The sequence below is a fragment of the Tenrec ecaudatus genome, chromosome 7, assembly GCF_050624435.1.
Source record: "Tenrec ecaudatus isolate mTenEca1 chromosome 7, mTenEca1.hap1, whole genome shotgun sequence".
Classification (NCBI taxonomy): Eukaryota; Metazoa; Chordata; class Mammalia; order Afrosoricida; family Tenrecidae; genus Tenrec; species Tenrec ecaudatus.
In genome coordinates, this window is record NC_134536.1 from 28486874 (window position 1) to 28503605 (window position 16732).

At 38.8% G+C, this 16732-nt stretch overlaps 1 pseudogene; it reads right to left on the minus strand.

Moving 5' to 3' along the window:
- Positions 1 to 8623: 8623 nt before the first annotated feature.
- LOC142452674 (transcription factor BTF3 homolog 4 pseudogene) lies at positions 8624 to 9593 on the minus strand (annotated as a pseudogene).
- Between the last annotated feature and the right edge of the window lie 7139 nt (positions 9594 to 16732).

Genomic DNA, 16732 nt, shown 5'->3' on the forward strand with positions numbered 1-16732 from the left:
TGCTCACTCCTTTGGAGACGCTCTACTGACTAGACACACGGCACTACACTGATAGACCCCGTTCCCTAGGAACTGGAGGAGCCACGTGGAGACCCCTGCCAGTGCTGAGATGCTTACAACACCACTGGATCCAAAGACTTTCTACCCACTAGCCTGTGATCATCCTGCATTCGGCATCATTGCTTGTATTTCGTGAGTTTGAAGAGGACTTCATAGATTGGTATCGGACATACATGCTAATATTGGACTTATGGACTTGATCTGGACTGGGTTAGGAGGCTTTCTTAATGTATCATTACCCTTTATAGAAAAATCTCTCTTATACACATGAGTGTCTATGAATTTGTTTCTCTAGTCTACTCAGACTAACACATTATGGTACCTTGTGTGGGCTACTGGAGAAACAAATCATAAAGATGGAGAGTCGATGTTAGTTTGACCTCTCCCTCATGGAAGTTTTTCTTCTTTGGCTAGCCAGAGGTCAGATAAAGCCACACTGTTTATTTTGTTGTTTTCTGGAAAGAAAATGGGAAGTTAAAATTTTGATTATTTTGTTTGGTTATAGTTTTTAGTTATTCCTCTCTGAAATGGTAAAAATGAACGTGATTAATGTATATTTTGAGCTCATGGGGTTGAAATCACCATTTGAATTTCTCAGAAACCATGCTACTTAAGGAAAATGGCTCACAAGGTCAAAATGGTTCACAGAAAGCTTGCCTCTGGTTTGATACTCTCAGCGGCCTACTCCATATTTTTGTATCAATAGAATAGTTTAGATAAGGATTAAGAGAAAATAAAAAAAGATTGAAATTGACTGTTTTAAGAACTGAGTTTAGTACCCAATTCTACTTTATTTATACTGATTTCTTCTGCTTATTATTGTTGATATAGGATTTATAGAAATAATTTTGGGAAGTATGAAGATAGAGAGCTTGTAAGCACACTTGCCTCAAACCATCAAAATTGGATCATTAGATGGGTTTAGGACATGCCTACAGAAAAGGCTCTGAAAAGATAAGCCCCACCCAATGCTTTGGAGTACTCAGGACATTTACACATTTGCATTCCAAGAAAATTATGTGGGGGCAAGATTGTCAGATTGAAAAAGAGGAACTCTAGTTTTTTGGGAGTCTTGAACTAGTGGTTTTTGTCAGAAGCTGGAAAAAATCTGGAACCATGAAGAAAATTCCTCTCTCGGATTGAACATTAAAGGAAGCCTGTGGGCAGGCTGAAATGCTTGCCAGGGGACCACCTGGATCCACAGTGGGAGAAATGCAGCAATAAAGAGACGGTTGGACCTGGCCATTGACACCCATTGACTTGGTTTATAAGAACTAGAGGAGAAGATGAGAGTGGGTTAACTGGTCTGAAATTCATGACCTAGCACAAGGGGGCTAGACTTATTGGGAATTCGTGATTGGGCCTTGGTCTAAAGGAAAGATGACCAATGGACACTCTGGTGAGGCTACTTGAGGCAGCCCACATTGAGTTGACCAGAACCCAACCAGACAAAGAGGAGGTATTTGAGCCTATGGACTGGTGCATATTACTGCTGACTTTATGGATGGCCTGTCCTGAGTTGACTTTGCTTACAGATGCAGATTTCACATGGTTCCAATTGGAATGAAGATTCTTCACATCAAAGAATAGGATTGTCTCCTCAGAGTACTGGGTTGACGTAAGTGGGCAGCATAGAAATTGTATACTTAAAATGGGGTGGATAAAGGCATGAAATGATTGGCTTACAAACTTTCATAGGTGGGGGAATATATTCATAGGATTACAGGGTTAAGGTATAGGTATAACTTAACTGTAATTGTTAGACAAAGGATATTTTTTGTTTTCTTCACTTATAGAATGTTATGTTTAAACTAGGGTGGCACATATTGAATTATATGAATTTTAGTTTTATCCTGTTAGGTACAAATATGACTTTATTATTGTTTGTTTGAAAATTATATATGGCTAAAGAGTTATATGTGAAAGTGTGAACTCGACAAAGGATGGTCTGTGGTAGTTATATAATCTAGTGTCAATTAGGGACTTGAGAGGATTAAAAGTAAAGGGGTGGCATCTAGTTTGTCAATTGGATCATAGCCAATGAGGCCTCTGTGTGGGCATGGCCTTCTGAGGATTCTGGGAAATCTGTTTTTTTCCTCCTTGGAGGTGGGAGAGACTCTCTGCTCATTCATTTGGAGACACTCTACTGATGGATTACCAAAAGAATAAACAAATCTTTCTCTTGGACAAGTTACAGCCAATCTTTTTTAGAAGCAAGGATGGTGAGACTTCATTTCACATCCTGTCAGGGGAAATCAATCCCTGGTGTAGAACATAATGTTTGGCAAAGTAGAAGAGCATCAAAAGAGATGAAGTCCCTGGAAAAGATGGATTGATACAGTGGTTACCACAGTGTTGTCAAACATAAGAACAATTGCGAGGATAGTGTAGGACTTGACAGTGGTTTTACTCAGTTGTGCTTGGGGTAACCATTAGTGGGAACCAACTGGATGGCAGCTAACAACAATAACAATTTATTTATCTGTATCATTTTAAATCAGACTTCAAAGGAACAATATAGATCAATCTTCGAGACACATATCCTTGGTAAAGTTAAGGCTGAATTGTGAAAATCAAAATTGTAAATTTTTAGAAAAATACATTTAATAAAATCGTTCTATGACTTTGAGTAGGGAAAGATTTTAAAAGCTACAAAAATTATAATCCTTTAAGAAAAAAATGATGCTGTATTCCTTTTGATTTTAGAAGTTTGATGCCAGGAAAGCCACCCAAAGCAAAATGAAAATATACAAACAGAAATTAGTTGTTTGGTCCAGGGTGAGGTCAAGCTGTCTTCACTGACATATACCATAGACAGAGAAAGACCACGTTTAGAGCAGTAGAAAATGCCCCCAGTGTTGGACCTGTCACATTTGTAGTCTGCAGGCCATATGCAGGAGAGTATACAGTTTGGGGGTATATCTGAAGCTTAGAAGTCTCGGAAACAGTGATCGAATATTCATTAGCATAAACTGTGTGTTTCAATTAGATTCACCCCCAGAGAGTACCAACATTGAAGGAGTAGCCAAAGAAACAAGTCTCAGAGGTATCAGAGGTGTTGAAAACCAAAGCTGTTGCAGAATGAAGTGACTACACAGAAAGGAGACGTTGAGAATCTCAGTGTACAAGACAGGTTAGAGTGATTTGGAGATGCAAAACTCCTTTTAAAACAGAAACCCTCTCAATTTTATTCAAGCTACATTTTCACTGAGAACTTACTTCATGACGCATTCTGTGCTCTGAGCTGCAGCGAGAGTGAAGACAATTCCTACAACTCCATTTCTAACACTGGTGCCATGCCCTCTCCAACCTCTGGGAGTTCACTGACATCATTACTCTGCTTTCCACTCACTTCCCTCCTCCGGCCTCCCTGTCCCTCCCTCCAGCCTCAATGGGGCTGTCATCTGAGGAGGGAAGTTTTCCTTTGACTCACAACATCCCTCTTAAAACCAGGTTATATGTTCTCTAAGCAGGACTGTGTCATTGCCGTTCAATAAACCCAGTGCCCGGTTATCCTGCCACAGCAAGTATTTAATAAATATGTGTAATATTGGAGACAACTTTCATGAAAATAAAGAGTTTACGATCAAGTGTTATCACACTTGTTGGCCTTTTCCCAGGTCAGTCAGGGACTCTCAAAGACTCCATCTTTCCTTCTCTGGCATTAGCCATCTTGTCTACCATCGTGTTTCGATGGTGCTCAGAGCATTTGCTTGAGTGAGCTAGAAGCTACACTGCCATTAGCCAATTTTCACTCTGGCCATTTTAAATATTCTACAACAAATCTCATGATTTGGTTACTTAACCTAGGACTGATATTTCCATTAGATCTAATCAGTACCTCAAAATTAGCTTTGGAAATCTGGTAAAACTGGATGATAATCAATTAATTATGTGTTAGATTCTTGATATACAATTTAAGTTGAGGAAAATAGTTCAAGTTAATGAGTTTTATTACGATGGTTTTAGAAAGAGGGCAAAAATTTACCCCATGATTTCTTTGATTCTGATGATTAAGGCAAGACTTGACTTTTTATTTTCTTAAATTTGGAATTATTTTAAGAGCATGGTAGTTAAAAGAAAAAGATCTGCATACAAGTGAACCTGTGAAACTTGCACTTTAACATCTCTAGAAATGAAGCGCATAAATTGTGTTTTGTTATTTGGACTGTGGAGAATTTGCTCTATTTGTTTTAAGTTCATTGCTAATGTATGACTGTGTTTGAGAAAGAAGAAAGAAGAGTGAAAGAGAAACAGAGCAGTTGACTGATGACCTTTTAAATTGATCAAAACAACCATCTATTTATATCCAGTGGGAAATGCTGGTGCCTTTGAAGGCAGCTCATAGCCTCTCTATTCTGTGTGGCCTTTTTAGGTGTTCCGTTTTAATCCCGATCCACATAAAGAAAGTAAATGCTTCACAGGATCAAGTTTGCATTCTAACTGTAAATGAGCACTCCACTGTGTGAGAAACTCTGGGGAAGTGGCGTTGCTGTGGCCTTGATTGCTCCTCCCTGGGAGCTTCCTTGTCTGTTTCCACTGAGCGAATGTTCCTCTCCATTTCTGTGTCCTAGGGAGGAAATGTGCTTGGGTGGCGAAAGCCTGTGTGTGCTTCTAACCATCTTCTGAGAGACTTCTTGGGTGCCTCCCATTTTCTTCACCATAGAACTCCTGTGCTTCTAGGACATCAAAGCAACCTGTGTTAGTACCCAGTATTGGTACACAACGGTGCAGCACTGTCTGAGAGTTAAGGTTCCTACTCGTAAAGTTTAGATCAGATAGGGGCAGGTGACTTTCACCTCATAACCCATTTAAAAGGTCCATCTCAGGGGACACAATTGTCAGTTGCAGAGGGGAAAACAGCTTCCTTTTGCATCTGCAGTCATCGAAACAACACATAGGGCAGCATCTCGGCAGAATTGTAGTCCTAGTGGCCCAGTGGTTATGTATGGGGCTGCTGACCTCAAGGTCAACCGCTCAAAACCACCAGCCATTCCATGGGAGAAAGAAAAGGCTTTCTATTCCCATACAGATTTACAGTCACAGAAACTTCCAGTGCCCTATAAGAAATCTCCCGTGTCCTATCAGGGTGCTGTGCGTCGGGAATTGAAGAGATGGCAGTGAGTTTGAGAGGTGGTGTATTTGGAGAGTCAGACACCTCCAGGAACTGTGGAGCAGATCGTTATTAGAACCATCAAGCAGAGCAATAAAGTAATCTTTATAACATATATATATGTTATATATGTTAAATCCACATAGATATATGTCTATATGTGTGTGTGTGTGTGTTTCCTCTATGTCGGGGTTTTTAATTTTAAAACTTTTATTGGGAGACAGTGAGTAAACAAGCAAAATGCTGAGGCCTTGCATGCTAGTATTCAAAGCAGGGCACTTTTCAGAGTAGTAACAGAGGAGATCTTAAAAAGCACGTCAGTGCCCAAAGCATAAAGCTGGGCGATGGCAGGAAACGTGAGGCCTCTGGTCACCCCAGTCATGGGGGCGGGCCATCGAACGTGGAATATTAATAGAATCTATTGGGACTGAAAAGCTCGGGTTTAGTTTGGCAAAGAGTGATATTTATTTGACAAATCTGATGAATAAATATGAAGCCAACCTTCTATATTAATGTGGAAGGTGAATAATTTGATTGGAGTTATTAAGACCATTAAAGCTGATTGCTTTAAGATTTGTTGTTATTCTGTTAGATTAAAAGATAAATCAATGTCAGCGTTTCAGTGGGACCCCCCCAACTGAATCAATCAATGACTAACTCAGTATGTGCCTTCTGTTGCCAGTCATTTGGCTTTCATTTTCACCGGATGATTTTTGCCCTTGAAGGTGCTATCAGTTGTGTGTATGTGGAATGTGCCACAATGTCACTTCTTCCATTATACCTGCTGAATATATTCATTCAAATATAGGCCATGGCTGTGCTTACTGTGACTGAGACCTTGCACATCTTTAAGCCACTTAAATGAAATGTGTGCATGATTTATAGAACAAGCAAACAAAGCATGACCTTTCCTGAACTGATTAACAGCGCTATTCTTCAGAGTGGCAGTTTACTATAGATTCACCCACACGAATGATTTTATAAATGTGTGTAGGGTACAATACAAATACGTAACATGAAAAAATAATGAGATTGATATAAAATGCGGACCAAATATTAATGATGTATTATTATAAGAAAGAAAACTCAAATCACTTTCGCTGAGAATAGATTTATAGCTAAAAATAAGACCAAAATATTTCTACGTGAAATTTGAGGCTTTAGTGCAATGATGTTATTGTAAGTTTTAATATTAAATATTTTATCTTCATTATAAATATTTCAGTGTACCATAATTGATGCCAGCCGTAAAATGCTGAATTGGTTAACGTGAAGTCTATTAAAGCTCCATCTCCTTCTGTAAAATTTCTAGCAAATTTTATTTCTGTTCCTGTAACTCAGCGCATGGTGCGAACAGCAGAGGATGACAGTGAGACATTTGGAAGTCAATTCTACGCTTGATTCATCTTGTTAATTTCCTTTATGCAATGTCAGTCTCCTTCCTGTTTAGATAGACTTAGAATGATTGAGTTAGCATACTTGAAAACATAAAAATGCTGGTGAGATTCTCTTCACAGTAAAACAAGCTTCACATGTGGATGATGAGCTCATTGAGCTGAAAGTCATCATCCTTTATTATGGTAGTGGCGACTGCTCTCATACTTAAGTTCCTTGAGGGCAGGGACCATCCTTGTTGATCTGGACCCCTGGATTCCTCATGTTAAAGGATTACTTTTTGAGTACCTTCCAGATGAAATGTAAATATATAACCCAAACTTTTAATGTAACCCTCCATTTAAACTAGAGTTAAATAATTTTCTCTCTTTCCTTGGGTTAAAAAGCAGAATTAGGTAAAGTTCCTCTTTTCAAGGAAATTCTTTAGAAAACCATGCTAAATATGTTCTTTCCTGCCTCTTCCTCCACACAATATTTAACTTACCGCAGCTTCATGCTCATGGGAACATTGAACAAATACGTCTGGCCAATAGATGCAAACCAAGTACCGTATTTTGAAGTTGGCTTGTTTCCCTTCCAGCGCCTTCCACTGTTCTAGCTCTTGAACGTGGTGTTAACTTTTAGGTTAGATTTAATTTTTGCGGTTCTTTCTTTATGTCTCAACTGATTGATATGTCAGTGTGCCTAAAGAAATGTTGCCCATGTAGGGAGCAATTTCCTGTGGGGGAGAGGGCTGAAAAATAAGCAACACATCTTTTTGTGTCCTCTCCACACTTCCTCTGAGCATTTCCCTCGGTTTTTAAGGAAAGCCACCATTTCCTCAGTGCTCAGGCTCAGTTCTTCAGCAGCAAGGAGGGCAGGAAGTAGCATATTAAACATTCTCTAACTGCTGCTCGATATTTTAAACAAAAACATGGAATTGGCCATTTTGAAACAATGGATACTATTTTAACCATTGACAGTGCTGTCCCAAATAGGAAAAGATGGCTGTCTTTTAAAATGAAACCAAAACTATTCAGGCAAATAGACAGCTGACCTTTGAAGAAGAATCAGCTAATATGATAATCTTCTATTTAAAACTCTTCACAATGATCTTCTGAAAGAATAAAGCAAAGATCAAACTGAGGCCATGTTTAAAACTTTCATTTCTAACCTAAGGATATAACAGAAAGGGAAATTTAGAAAATATTCAAAATTTGCTTGAGCAGCCATCTGCATGGCTGTTTTCTTTGAAATAATCCTCTCCACTCTTTTTCTTGAGAGGGTAGGAGAAGGCAGGGCTAGTGTCCCAGGATTGTCTTGAAAAACAAACACAAACTAGGTCACTTAAAACAACCAAAATGTACTCTCTTACAGTTCCAGTACCTTCAAATCAGGAAAAAACAAAAATGTCATCAGCAGAACCATGCTCTCTCTGGGGGGTCTAAGGGGAAGATCTTTCTTTACCTCTTCTTGCTTCTGCTCTTTGACCACCCTCAGCATCCTTTGCCTTGGAGACACATGACTTCAATGGCTACCTCCCGAATTACACGCCTGTGTCTCTTCTCTTTTAATAAAGATACCATTCATATTGGGTCAAGACCTATTATAATATGACTTCATATTAATTTACCTAATAACCTCTTCAATAATTCTATTTGCAAATAAGGTCGTGTGCCACAGGTACTTTGTTTTTCATTCATTGTTGTTGTAAGGACACTGTAGTTAGTAATACAGTAGCTGTATCATTATGAGTAACATCATTTAGTACCATAGCAGGGATTCTGTGGGGTTTTGCCGGTAATGGAACCATGCTGAGGATGGGAAAGTTGAAGCTGCTGCAGCAGGAAAGGAGGATGTATAACTGCATCATTTGTCTATGTAACATTGCTTTTCATCTACAGTCCCTATTTCTAATAACCTTGAGTGAGAAGATCATGAAAGCATGCGGTGTTCTTTTTAATCTCACCTGGACCATTGCCAAGTTAGTTTTCGTTGGAACTTAAACAATTAATTGTAACATAAATCATGTACAATTAAGAAGTCATTTCTTTTTTTTTTTTTTTTTTTGCAAAGATTTGCTTTATTTCTACTAGGGCAAGGGGAAGGATAAATAGAACTGTTTCCAATTTGCTCCCCACTGTACACATACATACCCACATGCATACATACACACACACTAAAAATTCCCCAACCAAAGAAACAAAACAAAAAACCCAAAAAATAATCAAGAATCGAAAGCCCAAAACACCCTCAAACTGCACCGATACTTCGCATTTTGACCAAAATATTAGATCCTGGGAGGAAGTGCAAAATGCAAATCAAATGACCAAAAATGCTGAACAAACAGCATTATTAATATACAAAATATTTATATTACTGAACTACTAACAGGTGATGTTCTCTGTGTCTGTAAAACTTTGGAACCACATAGCTGATCTGTTAAATCTAGTCCATGCCAGCTTCCAAAAACCAGAAAAGATTTTAGTTAGCTTCATTCTTTGATGCCTCATCAAAATTTTCTACGAGATCTGGAACATCATCATCTTCCTCATCAATGTCTTCTGGCTTTGGGGTTTTGCTATCCAACACTTGCCTTGGGAACTGTTCAGCTAATTTCCTAAGACTTGTTAAGCTGTCAGCACCAAGCTGACTTAATATCCCAGGCAGCATCTCTGTGATTGGCTTGGCTTCTGCATGGCCAGTAATGGCAAATGTGTTAGCAGAGAGGGACGCTTGGACCTTGGGATTGTTGAAGTGAATAACTGTCCCATCATCTTTAATCATATTTACCTCTTCAATACCAGCTATATTATTCACAGCCAATTTTTTAAGAGAACTCTGAAGCTTTTTGTCATCAGCTGTAGCTGTTCTATGTACCACCTTCTTCTTTCTGCGAGCTGTACCCTTGCCCCCATCCGGACCTGAGCCTGAAGTTTGGCTAACTTTTCTTGATTCATGCTGATGGTAAATCTGAAGCAGGGAGGGTCCTCAAACACCAGCACGCGGCAAGAGCAAGATGGCTGCCTTAGTGGAGACAGAGAAAGACCAAGAAGTCATTTCTTTCTATTAAGGCAAAGAAGAATTTCTTACAATTATTCTCTAGCATTACATATGTACACATATAAAGGGACTGCAATATGTTTATATGCTGATAACCATTCAATACATGCATAACATGAACTTATTTTACTAAAGGAGAATAAGAATTATAAGGGAAAGAAGTGATACTAAGTAGTAAAACTTTTCATTTCACTATGTCCAAATACATTTCATATGACTTAATACCGTATTAGGGCTTTAATTTCTGAGCACTAAATTTACATAAGGCTCCATAGTTTACAGTGGATGTCATAAATCCGTTTATGAGTCTTCTCATCAACTCAGGGCCCCTTGAAGCATATCTGACCATTAAGCAGCAGTGTGACTAGCTGGCCCTCAGGCACAGTGCCCTGGACCACTGTCCCTCCCTAGCAGGGCCAGAGAGAAGCACAACCCTTGGGGACTTGCTTGGGTGTCCTAGTGCCAATTGGGATGTTAAACTGTGTGGTCACTGGTCACATCATGTCTGCCTGGATTGAAGGAGCCTGGACTAATCTTGTAAGCTCTTCTGTCTAAGATAAAGTTCTGGGTCCAATAATGGTCCAAGTCCTGTTTCTGTAGTCCACCCACAACTGTAAACCCTTGGGTGGGATTATAACCTTGTTCTAATAGTCTCCCTCATTCAGATAATGTCTTTAATTTTATCTTGTCTTTTCTTAAGACTTTGTAAATATTCATCAAAAATTAGATTTTAAATATGTTGTCTCTGTAATACCCTAAAAAATACAAAGAAAATGCCTGAGCTCATCAATAGAAATAAGGGGAGGATGCCTATTTTATGGGAGACCACACACCATCCAAAGCAATCAATACAATTGTGCCCTATAACAATAACATCCTAACTTTAAACAGCTTTAAATCTCAGAAAATGTATGCAAGATTTATACTACAAGCACAGAGATAATTCTTCTTTCTTCAAGAGTCTTTTTTCTTCAGAGAATTGCTTCTCCTTTGCTATTTTTCTAATTGGTCTTTTGTGAGCATTCTTTCTTGTAGCAATGTTTATTCAAAGCTTACTGTATTTCTTTAAGTGAGATAACCATAATAAAATGTGCAGAATTTTTATCTTGAAGATCGATATGGTTAGAATGGATGTCCTCCCATAGCCGTGGAGTATGACAACAAAAGCAACATAAAACAGGGTGCACTCACATGCTTTCATATCCGTTACTTGCTGACTTTTCTGGAGGATATCCTCCCAGGATAAGAGAATCGTCCTTATGATAATGAGCAAGATTTACTTTCTGAGTTAGGATACTATATTTCTTCTCAATCCAAATAATATAAATCTCTTATTACAGAGTATTTTATCATTTGAACTGAGAATAAATTCTCAGGAAAGTTATAATTTAGATTTTTGAAGTTACAAAATAACCAGACCATATTACAAAGGAGATATTTGGAACTGGTGAATCAAAGGAAGAATAATTAAACATCAAATACATTTGTGGAGAGAGATGATGGACAAGCTCAATATGCACAGCGAGGGGCCAACTACAGAGTAGATAAATTGCTAATAAGGAACATCAAGCTGAAGTTGAGGAAATATAAACAAGTCTATGAAAACCAAGATAATTTGCTACAAAGAAGGAAGGCTTGGTCTGGCAAAATTCTGCCTTGCATCTCCAGCTTAAGGGCCATATTTTCTAACACTGTTTCTTCCTTGTTTCCAACTTCTGCCTTTGAATGCCCAGTCAGTAACCCTGCAGCTTGATATTTGTCTGATCAATTTCAGACTTAAGACATTGGTAAAATACTTCAATTTCTGTATCATTTGGTTTATTAGTTGGTGCATGAATTTCAATAAAAAGTAAAACATCAAATGTGCCTTTGTTAATGAATCTGACAAATTCCTCTTGAATTTGTCATTTTCCGAATAGCAAAAATAAGTAAATAAATAAAGACCCAAACACACTACTATTGAGTAGATTCAAACTCATACTAGGCAGGTAGGTCAGGGTAGAACTGCCTCTGTGAGTATCCAAGACTCTAACTTTTTCTTTTAATAATTTTATTGGTTTTATTGGGAGCTCTTATAGGTATCAAAACATTCCATAGTTCCTTTACTTCAAGCACGATTCTACACTTTCTACCACAATCAATTTCAAAGCATTTTCTTTCTTCTTAAACTCTTTGATATCAGTTCCCCTTTATCCCCTTCCACCCCCCAGAGCACCACCCCTGGACCCTTCTTTCTTTCTCTCTTTCTTTCTTTCTTTCTTTCTTTCTTTCCATATTCCATATCTTACACATTCAATTCTGCACTCACAGGCAATTCTGTTGCTCCATCCCATCAAGTGGGGCTGTACAGTCATCAGTGCTATCAGCTCCCTCCCCCCACTCTCTCCCCCTACCATTGGGAACTTTTACTCCTGTTACTGTTTCTGAAGGGTTGTATATCTTGTCATTCATACATCAAATGATATTAAATATACAAATGAAATATGCAAATCTTACGTGATTAATGAGGTAAAACAAATAAGAAAACATAATAGTAAGGAGAGGATAAAGTAAAGAACTAGAGGATAGTTGTGTGGTTTTACTGCAGTGGAAAGTCACATCTTTATCCTTCGGACCAGCTGGTGGTTTGGAACCCAAGCCGTGCACATTGATGCCCACCCTGGAATCAGAGTAAGCCATGTGACTTTCAAATTCAAAACGGCCAAATGCCAGGCTATTTCAGCTCACTGTATTTTCTTTAGGGTCTTGAAAAGCAAGGATGTTACTGAGGACTAAGGTATGCCTGACTCCAGTCATGGCATTTTGAAGAGCCTCCTATCCATGTGAAAGTTGGACATTGAATAAGGCAGACCAAAGAAGAATCAATGCATTTGAATAATATGCTGGCAAAGAATTTAAAATTACCATGGACTTCCAAAAGAACAACAAATCTGCCTTGAAAAGAGCGCAACCAAGAATTCTTTGGAGGCAAGGATGGTGAGACTCTTTCTCAATCACTTTGTACTTACTGTCAGGAGAGCCAAGGTCCTAGAGTGGGTTGTCATGCTTGCTATGATAGAGGGTTAGAAAAAAAATATTTGCCCCGTATATATATAATAATAATAAATGCAAAAAGTGCGTTTATATGTCACATAATCTCTTGGTACTGTTAAAATACTCTCAGGATGGAAGGACTACCTTATAGAGCAGCTATTCTCAACCTGTGGGTCATGACCCCTTTGGGGGTCAATGACCCTTTCACAGGGGTTGCCTAAGACCATCAGAAAACACATATTTCTGATAGTCTTAGAAACTGAGACACTGCTCCTCTATCGGTCTCCAGACAGGTCCACTCACACGCCCATAGGCCCACATACCTGGCCTGAAGACTGTTATCTATGCTACACCATGCCATAACCTTTCAGGAGACAATACTGGAGACACAGGGTAGGAATCGCACCTGATCTGATCACACCACACAGAGGCAAAACACTAAGGGCATGCAACAGAACAGCAAGGGGAGCAGAGCAAGGAAGTCCCGAGGGAATACAAAAAACAGACTTTAGGGCCAGGGTATGGTACCCCATCCAACTCCACCAGAAAACACGCCTAAAGGCCAACAAACAGACCTTGGACTATATACAGGCTTTCTTTTTTGTAATTGCTTTTTTTGTGTGTGGTTGTCATCGTTTTGTTTTCTTTTGTCGCTTTGTTTTACTCTGTCTTGTTTTTATGTGCATATTATTATCTCTGCAGGTCTATCTCGATAAGATAGTCTGGAAAAACAATCTGGAGGAGAAAACAATGGGACCAACAGTTCTAGGGGGACATGCGAGAGGGTGAGGTAGGGGAAAGGACATGGTGCTAACCAACCCAGGGATAAGGGAACAACAAGTGATCCAAAAATAAGTGGCAAGGAGGGTTTAAGAGGCTTGGTAGGGATTGATCGAGAGTAATGCAACTGAGAAGAATTACTGAAACCCAAATGAAGGCTGAGCATGATAGTGGGACAAGAGGAAAGTAAACGGAAATAGAGGAAAGAACTAGGAGGCAAAGGGCATGTATAATGGTCTAAATAAAGGCATGTACATATGCAAACATATTTACATATAATGACGGAGAACTAGAACTATGTGCATATATTTATAGGTTTAGTATTAAGGTAGGAGATGGACATTGGGCCTCCACTCAAGTACTCCCTCAATGCAAGAATACTTTGTTCTATTAATGTCATTCCATAATGCTCTCCTTCCCGACATGATCACCGAAGACAAATTTGTGCTTAAGCAAATGTGGCGAAGAAAGCTGATGGTGCCGAGCTATCAAAAGATATAGCATCTAGGATCTTAAAGGCTTGAAGGTAAACAAGTGGACATCTAATTCAGAAGCAACAAAACCCACATGGAAGAAGCACACCAGCCTGTGTGATCACGAGGTGTCAAAGGGATCAGGTATCAGGCATCAAAGAACAAAAAATAAAATCATTGGGAATGAGGGGGAGTGCAGAATGGAGACCCAAAGTCCTTCTATAGGGAACTGGACATCCTCTTTCAGGAGGGTCACAGGGAGGAGATGAGCCAGTCAGGGTTCAGTGTAACAACAATGAAACATACAACTTTCCTCTAATTCTTAAATGCTTCCTTCCCCCCACTATCATGATCCCAATTCTACCTTACAAATCTGGCTAGACCAGAAGATGTACACTGGTACAGATAGCAACTGGAAACACAGGAATCCATAGCAGATGAACCCTCTCAAGACCAGTGATGAGAGTGGAAATTCTGGAAGGGTGGTAGAAGGGTAGGGTGAAAAGGGGGAACCGATTGCAAGACTCTACATATAACCTCCTCCCTGGGGGACGGACACCAGAAAAGTGGGTGAAGGGAAACGTCAGACAGTGTAAGATATGACAAAATAATAATAATTTATAAATTATCAAGGGTTCATGGGGGAGGAACGGGGAGGGAGGGAAAAATGAGGAGCTGATACCAAGGGCTCAAGTATAAAGAATTTTTTTTAGAATGATGAGGGCAACAAATATACAAATGTGCTTGATGCAATGGATTCATATATGGATGGTGATAAGCATTGTAAGAACCCAAAATAAAATGATTTTTAAAAAGACAAAACTTCATTTATTTGTCATTAGAAATAAATATTTCACAATATATAATTACATATTTTTTGTGATTAATCACTACGCTTTAATTCTGTTCAATTTGTAGGAATGAAAATACATCTTGCATATCAGATATTTATGTTATGACTCATAGCAGTAGCAAAATTATAGTTCTGATGGAGCGATGTAAAAAATTTTATTTTCATTAAACAGTGCGACATTAGGAAGGTTGAGAACCACTGTTATAGAGGGAAGGTAAGAAGGAAGATGAGTGAAAACAATTGGCGATAGATTTCATTAAATTTCCTTCTGGATATCAGTATTTCCAAGTCCATTGTATGTTAGCTTTCATTTTGTATTCCTAATTGTCTCCATGATTCCCACTGTATCTCACCCAACTGAATCTTGTTTCACCTCTGATAGTAACCATGGGCTCATGTCACCTATTCTTGATTGATCAAATACAGCAGAGGAGTAGAGTCTTTAGGGAGGGCTGGTTATTTTCAGAAAAGAGTAAAAGAAAGATGGAAGATGGAGATATAGCTGACTTCTACCTTGTAGTGATCGACCTTGGGCTGGTGTGGAGTAGTATTCTCCTTCCCTCGTGTGTAAACTGAGGAGGTTAAATGTCTCCCACTACCTACCACTTTATCAATAACTATATAAATTATTAGGTTTTTTTCTTTATGTTACACTGTCAGTTGTCTTTCTATAATATAACTCTGTTTCTGATACTTTTATATAAAACAATAATATAGTTTCATTATGTGGAATGATATTTCCCCTAATATATGAATAATATTTCATTTTAAAGTTTGGTGGTCACATACATCTGAATATTATAAATAACAATAGAGGAATAGTTCTTTTTTTAACATGTTATTAATTGTAAATCTTTATCAAGGGGTATAATACACACTACTCTCCAAATGCATTTTATGATGAAGCTCTTCACTCTTGCTTTGTAGGTATGATATCTAGGTAAATAATATATTATTATTAAATTAAAAATTCTTTTAAATCATTTTATTAGGGGCTCATACAACTCTTAGCACAATCCATACATACATCAATTGTGTAAAGTACATTTGTACATTTCATTGCCCTTAGCACTCTCAAAACATTTGCTCTTTACTTAAGGTCCTGGCATCAGGTCCTCATTATTCCCCTCCCTCCCCGCTCCCTCATGAACCCTTGATAATTTATAATAATAAATTATTATTTTGTCATATGTTTCCCTACCCGATGTCTCCCTTCACCCACTTTTCTGTCATTCCCCCAGGGAGGAGGTCACATGTACCTCCTTGTAATCTGCTCCCTCTTTCCAACACACCTCCCTCTATGCAACCAGTATCACCACTCACACCACTGGTCCTGAAGGGATCATCCGCCCCGGATTTCCTGTATGAGGATGGGGAAATAGATTTATGTGCATATATTTATAGGTTTAGTATTAAGGTAGCAGAAAGACATTGGGCCCCCACTCAAGTACTCCCTCAATGCAAGAATACTTTCTTCTATTAAATTTTCATTCTATGATGCTCACCTTCCTGACACAATCTCTGAAGACAAAGCGGGTGCATAAGCAAATGTGTTGAAGAAAGCTGATGGTGCCTGGCTATCAAAAGATATAGCATCTGGGGTCTTAAAGGCTTGAAGGTAAACAAGCTAGCATCAAGCTCAGAAGCAACAAAGCCCACATGGAAGAAGCACACCAGCCTGTGTGATCACGAGGTGCTGAAGGGATCAGGTATCAGGTATCATCAGAACAAAAAAATCTTGCCATAGTGAATGAAGGGGTGTGTGTGGAGTGGAGACCCAAAGCCCATTTGTAGGCTACTGGACATGCCCTTAACAGAAGGGCCTAAGGGAGGAGACGAGCCAGTCAGGGTGCGATGTAACAATGATGAAAAGTACAAAGTTCCTAAATGTTTCCTCCCCACCTCCCCATCATATCCTAATTCTACCTTGCAAGTCTGGCTAGACCAAATTAAAACTTCTTAAGAGAAGTTTTAAAATTGAAT